This window comes from Acomys russatus, chromosome 2, assembly GCF_903995435.1.
Source record: "Acomys russatus chromosome 2, mAcoRus1.1, whole genome shotgun sequence".
In the NCBI taxonomy this organism is placed as follows: Eukaryota; Metazoa; Chordata; class Mammalia; order Rodentia; family Muridae; genus Acomys; species Acomys russatus.
Genome location: NC_067138.1, coordinates 97,998,997 through 98,010,954, shown reverse-complemented (window position 1 = coordinate 98,010,954; position 11,958 = coordinate 97,998,997).

The window sequence follows — 11,958 nt, the reverse complement described above, 5'->3', positions numbered from 1 at the left end:
TTTTGGTAACTTTCATTTGGTTGTTTGATCTCTGGCTTCTTAATCTAAGAATGTGTGTGTGTGTGTGTGTGTGTGTGTGTGTGTGTGTGTGTGTGTGTGTGTGTGTGTGTGTTAAAAAATGTGTATATATCCATTGAATGTAACTCTTGGCTCCCTACTTAATGAACATTTTTTTCTGGAAATTGGAGGAGTTAGGAGGAAGCCCTTGATACAACTATGGAGTCTTTTATTCATGGTAACCTTCTTTTCTGCTAAATTTTATTTCATAACATTGTCCTTCACAAGGTTTTAGTGCTTCTTCATGCTGCTCTTCCACCTCTGCTAATGGTGATTCTTGTCTTCATAGCGTTTATAATATATACATATTCCAAGGCTGACATATAGTTTGTATCCGTCTTAGCACGGGGAGTCTTGTATTGTATTCTGGTTCTTTGATGTTCATACACCCTCAGTCCACTTCTAAGCCTAGAGGTATGTAAATATCACCTGTCTTCTTCTTTTTTTTCTTTTGTAAATTATTATTTATTTATTTTTATTTTTACCTATACATTTATGTTATTATGCACATATACAATACACTACCTACAGCAAGAAGAACCACTAAACTATCAGGAATTATATGAATATTGCATTCATAGTGTTTTCTGCCTGTCTTCTTATTGTCAATTGCAGGTCATTTATTTTCAATACCATGCTCATATGTTTGCTATTTGGAGTTTCTTACCAATCATCTTTCTTCGGTAGTCTGATTACAGATCTCATATAGTCGTAGAATAAACAACTCTCTTTAATTTTCAATTATTTGGTAAAACAAAAAGAAAAAGTTAATGCTTTTCACTGTCACATTTCACTCTGAAATTAGGAAACACTTTAGAACAATCCAAATTATGCTTCCTTTTTTTTTTTTTACAAAGTTTATTCATTATTTGAAAATAAACTCAAATCTTTCTTCTAGATGTAGAGTGATTCCTGAATGTACTCAAAGGCACCTGTGTTAAAATGTTGGTTCCTAAGATGAGGCCATAGGTGGTGAGGATAAGCATCATGAGGTGCGTCCTTTAAGGGGATGGAGAATTCCATCACTCTCTCTTCTCTTCTCCCATTGTGCCCACTATTTTCCCCTCCATTCCCTCCCCTTCCCTCCCCTCCCCTCCCCTTCCCTCCCCTCCCCTCCCCTTCCCTGCCTTCCCTTCCCTTCCCTTCCCTTCCATCTCCTCTCCTTCGGTTCCCCGTTCCTCCTCCTATATCTTCCTATCTTACCCTTTCCCGGTTCTACACGTGACTATTTTATCATATGTATTGCTATTGCTTCCCTCCAGCCCCCAGACACTGCTGGTAGTGGACTGGAACACCAAAGCTGTGAGCTGAATAAAATGTATTTTTTAAAAAAATCTTCATTGTTAATTTAGTTGTCTAAGGCAGAGAATATTAATAATTCTGATTAATATCTTCCACTTTAACACCCTAGATATTATATATGGAACAGACATGAATATGGCTAAAGCCTCTATCTCTATAGTAAGAAATATGATCATTTTTATATATGTCCAGGAGTCCTACATCTAAATCATATGGTATACCCATTTCTAGTGTTTTGAGAAAAGATGGCACTGATATCTTGGTTGTACTCAATTACATTCCTGGCAACCATAAGCATAGTATATACTCGACATCCTCACCAGCATCTGTACTCTGCTTTCTTAATCATAGACGTTCTGAATGGGGCCTGAAACTCTGATTTCTCTAGGAATATGCCGGGCATTCACTTCAAGATTGACTTCATACAACACTTTCTAAACAAGATTATTTTCACAAAGGAAGTAAGACCAACAAATAAGTGAGACCTCAAGAATTAAAATAAAATATTGTATAAAGATATCTGTAAATTGAAGAGGCAGCCTACAGAATGGAGAAAATACTTTGCCAGTCACAAATACTACAGAGGTATAGTTGTAGAATTTATAAGACACTCAGACAACTAGACCTAAAGAAAATAAACAAGTTAATTATAAAAGTGGTCTACCACAAATGCTATTCTTAGCTTATTTAACCATTTCCCCAATTTTATTTCATCCCCTACAATGGTATTATTTTTTCCCAAATTAGCCATAAGAAAGCTTAAGAGAATGATACCCCATTTCCTTTAAAGGGGGTCAGGTAAGATTTTGGTTGCTTTCATGGGCTATAGAGGGTTATTTTCAATATGAGTTAGTAATAAGTTATTACTGGTCTTATTTACAGAGAAAAAAAGGTTAGACTCAGGGACGTCTCTGTTTTCCTTTTTCTTCCATTCTTAGGTTTGAAGACAGGAGTTTAAAAAAAGAAAAGGTGAATATAGAAATATATAAGGAAGACAGAACAAAAAGTAGATTAGTGAATCTACTCCTCAACTTTATGCCCTAATCATCACCCACAAAATTATTTTTAACTCACTGGTATAGAATTTTGTATGTAGATGCAAAATAATTTTAATTTTAGATAGCATGGTATAGAATTCAAATGTAAGATTACTCTTCATACACATTATGTATATATTTCTACTCTAATATGTGGTATTATATAACTTTATTATGATGCAAAGTTTACTTCCAATGCTTTGAAAGTGCTATGGAAGGCTTTTTACTATAAATAAGTTATACAAGTTAATTGTAAATTGATCAAATCATGGTCATATCAATTATTAGTTTATTTTTATCACAAGAATATAGATCTTAGGTGTAATAGGTAGATATAATTCTATTGAAAATTAAGGTAAAATAGTTAGATAAGGTCCATTACACAGCAATAAGATGTCCTGAAGCAAATCATGCTATGTTTTCTTTACCAACTAATGTTTGATATTTATTGTGCATAAGCAAAAGTTAATCTATGTTAGGGAATAGATACCTAATGAAAATCACATGACCATTAAATAAATATTTTACTGAGAATGTAAAATTCTTAAATAATAATAAAATAATCTAAAGTAGTACATTTAATCTTAGCATATATAATCTTTATAGTATGGGAATTTCATAGACAATGAAAAATTTTGGAAATTGTAATGTATTTGTTTTCTAGAAGGCTAGGGACAATGTTACATTCTTGTAATTTCAGCAATGAATAAAGTGAAATGAATCCAGAAGGACTGCACACTAATGGTCTTCCTGAAGTAGAAAGCCTTTCTCAGAAATGAAATAAAATGAGATAATAAAAACCAATAAAATAATTATTGTATATTCTATATATGCAATTAAAAGCATATAGTCATCTGGGGAGAGTCTTTTTTCTTAAAGAGAGTAACGTGTCACTTTTATGTGTATTTACCCAGTTTTGTGAGAAAATACATATGCACAAATTCAAAAAGAATGTTCTAATTTTTAGTTATAGATCAAGGTATAGTCTGTCTACTGTTATGTCAAGTTAGCAGGGTAATAAGCAGCTCATTACGACTTCTCTATGTCAAGATCACAAAAGGATAGATATGTACATGTCATTGCTCATTTCCCTTTTTTTTTTTTTTTTTTATTAATAGTCACTTCTATTTCCCAAGGAAGAGGTCTTCCTGAATCTGCTAAGTTGCATCTTTTTATGACACGTAAACTTGGGTTTTTTTTTCCTGAGTCTTGTGAGCTTCATTGTCCCTCTTGGTTCTTGGAATACTTCAACTAGGGGGTAAGTGCTCAACAACTATCACTCAGTTAATAGATTGGTGGCTTACCATGCATAATACTGTGATTTCAAGTCACTCTACCACATAAACTACACATGGCCATGATGGTAGATTCCTGTTCTCAAAGGGAATCATAAACTTTCAGACAAACTGATGGAAGTAGAAAATATCATTCTTAGTGAGTTAAGGCAGACCCAGAAAGACATGCAAGGTATGTACTATAAGTGTGTATTAGCTCAACATAGATGTCCTCTCTGAAAGACCACACAAAACAGAGGCTAAGACTTACATCCAAATTCTGCAAAGAGAGACAAGAGTAGTGTGGAAGAGGAGAGATAGAAGGACCCAGAACAACAGGAGCTACACAAGGAGAACATCAAAGTCAACAAATCTGGATCTGGGGAGTGCACGAACTGATGAATCAGCCACCGACGATGCATGCTGAGGTCCTAGACCACCTGTTTATATGTAGCCAACGGAGAGCTCATTCTCCACGTGGATCCTCTAGTAAGGGGAGCAGGAACTCACTCAGACATAGACTCTGGTACCAGCAATTTGATCATTTATCCTCAGCCGGGTGGCCTCAGAGGGACACAGAGGAAAACAGTGCACGCTATCCTAATGAGACCTGATAGGCTGGGGTCAGATGGTAGGGGAGGAGGTATCCCCCTGTCAGAGGACTAGGGGAACAGAATAGGGGTGAAGAGGGAGGAAGGGTGGGGACTGGAGGATAGGAGCAAAGGGGGAACAACTGGCATATAATTGTTATTAACTAATTGTTATAAAAAAAGGAAAATTACAAAAGAAAAAATTAAGTGGCTCACAGTTGCTGGAGGAGCACTCTCAGCCTACTCTTGATGCTCAGAGGAGCCTGGACCTCATCAATGTACCTGCAGCCAAGTAGAGGACTCATTATTTGCAGTTTCTGTGAGTCACCAGCCAGGTCAACTCTTCTGTAGGCATTTCTGCAATATGGCTTTATTCAAGGAGTTCCTGCTAGTAAGTAGCCCCCATCTATACTCTGATAATCAATCCACCAAAAAACTCATTTGTTTACCTACCTGGCCTTTGGTGTAATCATTACTTTGCTCTCTGGTGGGTTCCCCATCTGTAATAAGTAGATACTGTGTTTTGTGTCTTCACAGGAAAATAATCTCTCACAAAGCAACATCTTAGATCCCCACTGATTCTAACAGTCATTTTGTCTTGGTTAGAAAATTTAATAATTATATGAAATAATGCAATTGTAAAACTAGTCCACATATCATCACTCCCAATCTGTAGAAATGTGGCACTAATCCATTTATTTTCACCAACCTCAAAATCCAACACTACTGATAGTGGCATCTTCTCTAAAACATATATAAGCAACCAGCAACCAGGAAAGCAGGAGGGAAAACACCATAAATATTAATTCACTTTATTAGGAGCTACATGACCATCACTGTAATTTTCGAAGTTGTATTGCGTTGTGGTAGCTTCAGATTTAATGTTGAAGTCCTCTGTGGCTAAATTGAACAAATCAGCAGTTATTGTCCTCTGAGCAGGGAAATTCATTCTGGTAATTTAATGTAAAAGAGCCATTTATACTTGTGACCATTGTGTGCCTCCATATTACAGCGATAATATGACACATTGAAAAGCTTAGCAGAGATTGCTAGCTGGGATGCCTTATGGATGCTATAAAGAAATATGAGACTTGCACCTCCGGACATCCCACGGCAATGATAATCCTGAAGCCTCCTCCCCCACTTTATATACGGCTCCACATTTAGGTTTGTATTTATCTGACTGAAACTAATGAATATGTTGAAAATCATCAACTTAGTAATGGAATAAACAGTCCCCACTGTTGGTATATTCAGCCTGACCTTGAATTGGTTTGACTCCTATCATCTATCAGTTATAAAGAAGTTTTTACATCACCTAAAATTGCTGAGTTGATGCTTAAGAGGCACATTCAAGCTTTACCAGATTTCCTTCATGCTGAATGGGCCTTTGGGCATCCCACACTCAGGCTAAGAGTCACTGGTATCAAGATAAGGTCAATAAGTTAAGCAAGTGTTAAGATGAAGCCAATAAATGGTCAGTAAAAACATAATATCTAATATCTGTTTATGTCTACTTGTGAGAAAAATAATATCTATTTGTCAATTTTACCCCATGTTCTCCACCTCCAGGCATTAACTACAGAGACAGGATTCCCCTGATACTATCTACCTCTCCAAATATGGGGTGCCTGCACTCTCCCCTAGAACACCCCAGGAGGAGTATGGAATCAATGGATATTTCTCTTCTTTCTAGGAGCACTTAACTCAGGCAGAGCTCTATCACTGTAGGGCTTAAGGTTGGATTACAGTGGAGATTGCCCAAGCATTAAATGAATATATGGGTCCCTATCACTGCAATCCAACCATTGTGCTAGCATTCTTAACAGCAGCAGAAAGACTCTGTCTCTGTCACTTCTTTCATTTTGGAAACTGCTAACCTGCACTTACAATCCACTCAGATAATTTTTATTTCTTCTCAAGTCTCTGATAGTTTAATATTACAATTAAGCTTAGTTGGTTAGAGGTTAAGATGTTTTTAAGTCTAAATTTATGCTTTAAGTTAAGAGAGATGAGATATGATAGATATGGATTTTCTTTCAGAATTTTAGACTCAACAAAATAGGAATGATGTTTAGCTCAAGTTTGCCAAATATGAATAGCCAAATCACTATGAATGTATCATTAATATAATTCCTGATTGTTTCATGATTCTTTCTGCTGTATGTAGCTTATGTGTAATAATATAAGTGTATATGTTTAAAAAAGAAATATAATAAAAAATAGTTGAAAAAAAAAACTCAATAGAAATAGCAACACCTTTTTAACATTATGGGAAAAACTTCTTCCCCCACTCATGTTTATGAGAAAAAGGGAAGAAAATTACATTATATTTGAACTATAGATAAATAAATAATTACGGAGTTTTATGATATGCTACACTCCATCTTGACTCAGCAGCACACTGATGAGATGTAAAGCAACCTGTTAATGTCAGGGGAATATTTAGCTGATATAACTGATACATTATGCAGCATATACTTTCAATTAAAAAGGACATAAACATTGTCATGTAAAGAAAAACAGTTTCTGAATTCAAGGTTTAAAGAAGTTTATAAATTTAAAAATCTCTAAAGTACAATTTATCTACTTTTATACCATAAATCAATATGCTTCATAATCAAAAAGGAAAAATGAAAGTCTGTCTAAATTAATAATGGTTGAGCAGCCCATGTATATTAATCTAATCTAATGGGTTTTATTGCAAAAGTTTTCTCAAGGCTTAATATTTCTTGTAAAATAAAGAAAAGGAATGATTGGTAATGATTAAAAATATAATTGCAGAAAATACTCATTTCAACTTTAAATGAAAGTTGGTAATGAATGAACAATGAAAGACCATGGGTCCTGCCATTGCTCAGTAATCATAGTTAATAGAGAAATAAAGTTCAGATTAAAGTATGCTGGAATAGAGCTAGTGAGAAAAAATTCAAAGTCCCTCAGTATTTTAATTTCTAATTAGTTACCTTAAAGCACTGGGCAATTCTGCTAAGATTAAATTGCACTTGCTTCTGCAAATCCTCTTAGTCAGATGATATAGTCTAAAAACCTTATCACTTTCAAGCTGTAGTACATCGGTTTGCATGCTTTCAAAGATAGAGAAAAACATAAGGTACATAATAAACACACAGTATGAAGAGGCATGCATGTATTAAAATCAAATATCATTGTACACCTCTTGTGTTATATACATTTAATATCTTTAAAATAAAATATATATCAGTGAGAAAGCTACTCATATTACAAGGAAATAATGTGATGAAGGTAAAACCACAAGATGTTGTTAGAATGTAGAAAGTTAATTGAATCTCTCTCCTTTAGTAGGAGCACAAAAAGGTGTGCCATTCAAAATATGACAAAACTAAAGCCAGAATTTTAGAATTATTTCTGATACCTATAAACAGAGTGCTATCAAACAATAAACAAAGGCAGGAAAATAAGACACGATTTCATCAGATGCTTTTTAAGAACGTGCTAGGTAGCTCACTAAATTTCTTTTAAAAAGTGATTAAAACAAAGCTTTGTGCTTACAAGACTTTTCATGTAGCAGAGATGTGATAAAAAAAAAAAAATAACAAGGTTCAATTTATTTTGCTTAATTCCTGCATTGTGAAGTTATATTTATTGGAGAAAACTGATACCTTGATGATATAATAGGGTCTTTGCTAATGAAAATATATGTGCATTTAAAACAAATCAGGATCATCCTAAGAGACCCTAACCCAAAGGAAAAGTCTTGCTTGATACAAAAGAATACAGTGTCCCTCGTCTCATCATAATGCTCTGATGTAACTGAAATCTGTCAATAACCACGGCGAAGGTCATCATGCCTCCGGCTAGACATCCTGCTTCACTCAGACTAATCCCATGGTGATATGGCCTCAAATGCATGCCACTTCTTAATAGCTAAAGCAACCACCATTCATTCACTCACAGTATGAGTCAGACATGCATGATATACCCAGATTACCTTCCATATGGATCACTGCAAAAAGCCTGCTGGAAGGGCCATAGTTTCCCCTATGTTGGCTCTTCAGTTAAGCTGTTTAGAAGTGACATGTGTTACACATTTCTTTGACCTAAGCAATTGCCATGGATTTAGATAAAACCAACCCATCCCCCAAGGCAAAAACAAAAGTTTGGTGTATAAAAGCAGTGAGGCCATTACCCCACAAATAATATCTTCAAGGTCTTCAATATGCTGAAGGAAGATATGAGTGGTGATCTAGTGCCCCAGAAGGCTTGGAAATTTTCACCTAGTAACTAGGCAGAGCAATTGCCTGTGTAATTTAAGGAGAACGCAAAATCACCAGATAGGACAGGTAAGATATTTTCCTAAAAGATTGGGAATCACACTAATGCTGGCAAAAAAATAGAAAAAGGTCTGATCATTCTGAGCCATCTTGTATGACTGTCACTTTCAAGCTAGGATTTTCCTTTTTTTTTGAAAGACAACATTATTTATAGGAGAGTCTCAATAAAGTGTAGCTATAGAATTTATTGATACTATGCACACAAATTAGCTAGAGAACCTTTGTCAGTGTAACTGAATGATGGAACAATATATGACCATATTAGACACAGATCATTTTGCAGTTGTGACCATCATAAGTTAAACTTGAGAGCTTATTTAAAGTTATTAAATAATGTCTTTCTTTTTGAGATAGCATGGCCAAATGTCTCCTCAGAATCAACATGGAAAAATATAGCTCACTAAGTGACTCCATAACCGCCCTTTCCTGTATGATCCAACAAAACCCAAGGATTTGTGATTCCAGTGAACACACTTGGAACATATGGAGACGTAGGAAAAACAAATTGACGATCTCTATAACAGCCTCTTGAGCAAATACAGGAGGACCGCAGAAAATCCTATCAATTTTCTATATTTATTTTCCAAGAAAGAACATCAAAAAGTTCAACATCTGACAACAGCAGTTACACCTATACCAGTTCTCCACACAAAACGCAGGAGTTGTGCTCTCACTTTACACTGAGCTAACAGATGATTACTTTGTAGCAGTGAAGATAATGAGGTTTATGCTGGGATTTCCACCTGACGCTCCACAACGTTAGAGATGCCATTTGTTCTATTATATGTAGGTCAGGACTTGGTGCATTATCCCATTCTGGGAACAATTATTAGCAAATTCATTAATTAAGGTCATGTTGACACTTCTATTTTCAACTAAAACATCTGTTAATTTATAGAGAGGTCTCCTTGGTTTAAACCAACTTGTCATCACTGCCTCTCAATGAGGGATAATGTGCTTAGGCCTTGCAAGTACTGTAAGTGTGAATTGAAAGGATTAACAGTTCTTGCCAACAAGTGCACTTTGCCCATATTTTCACATAATAATGGTACTCAAGAAGACACTGGCTCTAAAGATAATAAATGATCACTCCTCACAACAGATCTATAAACAGGATCAGGATTAATGAATTTGCTGGCAGCTATTGGTTTTAATTAGCTCAAGTTCAACTTCAGCAGAATCATGTCTGTCCAAGAGACTTGGACTTGTGAACACAGATCCCAGATTGTCTCTGTCAATTTACTGCAGCCTTTGGTTCTTCTCTTAGAGCATGGAGCCTAATAGTTTAATAACAACAATGTATGTATATTTACCTTTTTACTTTCACACTGCTTCTGTTCTGAAGTCACTGAGGATACCTTTCTACCTTTCTACCTTCTGTATCGTGTCATTTATTGTGAAGCTTTACTTTAAAGTATGACTTCGATTGTGGCTTTGCTTTTACAAGTGGCTTGAATTTCCTTCTTGTCTGTTTCAGCTTTCTGATCCTGGCTGTCCTTATCCTTATCCGTATCCATCTTTAGGAAACCCTCTTTAAACCTCACCCTAGAGTTTACCTCAAGGACAAGTTTTCTGAATGCTGTCTTAGAGGCTCTACCATGTCTTGCTACAATGTTGTGACTACTCATAGTATTTTTTTTTAACATGGCTAGGAGCCTCCTGAGAGATTAAATGAATGTGTGACAAAAAATATACCTAATAGCCCATCTGGATGAAATGTTTGTAGCCCAGTTATTTTTCTGGAAGTTCTTATAAAATACCCATTGTCTGATGTACAGATGAGGTGTGCAACATCTGTCAGAATGGGAAAAATAATTTTTAGGTACACTATATAGTGTTTCCAAATAGAGCCTCATCAATATTCACTCTAAGCAATAATCAAATCCCCCTTTTGTATGAAAAGAAAGAAACCAAAATAGTATTAGGCAGGAATTCCAGAAAGCCTTTCTGAAATAGCACATTGCACTTTGAGACTTGGAGTTCAAAGGTCACTAAAGAGGACAAAGGGGATGAAAGTTCTACACTGGATTAGACTGTGTAAGGGAAGTTTCTGTGCTGAGAGAAGGTTAAGCCTGCAGAACTATGCCAGAGAAAAACTTGAAATAGTAAATATTATAATGGAGGTGGCTCTTTCCTCAGGTCTAGATTTGCAGAAAGATTGTAACCAGAACTTGAATTGATGTGCCTAAGACCAATTTGGGAAGATAGGAGAATGGCCAGGTCCCTTTTAAACATGAACAGAGTGTAGTTACTGACAATGCATAACAGTAAGCAGACAGTGGGTTTAATACAGATGTAGCAAGATTTGAAACTACTTGTTTCTGGTACACATTACCCAATTTCTATTAAAAAAAAAATAAATGAATCAAATAACACAGCCAATGCTGCCTAAAACGGGATCCTACACTTTATGGAATTGTTGGTCTAATGCTAATGAGCCTCCAATATAAGAATTTTTATCTCATGTTGTCTTAACCCTATTTAAGCTGCTAAAACTGAAGACCAGAGACAGAGTATATTAGAAAAAAATATAATTTTAATCAGTTTACAATTCTGGAGGAGAAAAATGTTCAGGGGTCATATCTGAAAATGTCTACCTGAAGGTTCCATAAACTTGATGACAGCACAAGTGGGGATGCAGAAATACAGTCTGTGTAAATAGAAACAAAGAGGGAAGACACAAACAACAGGCTGAGTACACAGGGAGGCAGACTGTATTCATGGGAAGAACGCATGAGCACAAGACAGCATAACCAAAAGACAGAGTAAGCAAACTGAAATATAGAGTAAGTATACAGGAAAGAGTAAAGACGCAGACAGTGGGCATGTTCAAACTGTGAGTACACAGAAGGTAAAGTAAGAGCATAAACAGAAACCTACACATGGGGAGACAGACAGAGCAAGTTTATATGAAACGTGTTCTTCACCAAACCATTCCCACAATAACTGCAATGGTATTGTGCTTTGTCCTTTTGACCTAACAATTTCCTGATATCTCATTACTTAAAGCTACTAAAATCACTCTTACATTATAGCTGAGGTTGGGAGGGGCCTCTCATAAGAAAGCACTGATGTTCTCTTCATTAACATAGCAGAGCCAGCACAGGAATCCTGTAGCTTAGCTCTAACCTTAATTCTCCTCCTTGTGGTAATTTGAATTTTCCATCTGACTCAAAATTGCCTAAAGAAAATTACTCAGAGCAACCCCTGTGGGAAGCAGCTTTGCTTGAGGGACCTTGGTAATGGGAAAGGAAGAACCAAGTCCTTTGTTGTCCTTTTGAATTGTATTTCTCCGTTAGGAAAAAGACTTCCACGAATGTCATGTGTGTTGAGGTCTACTTCTGGTGAAACCTAGGATCTGAGACTGACATGAAATCAACAATAT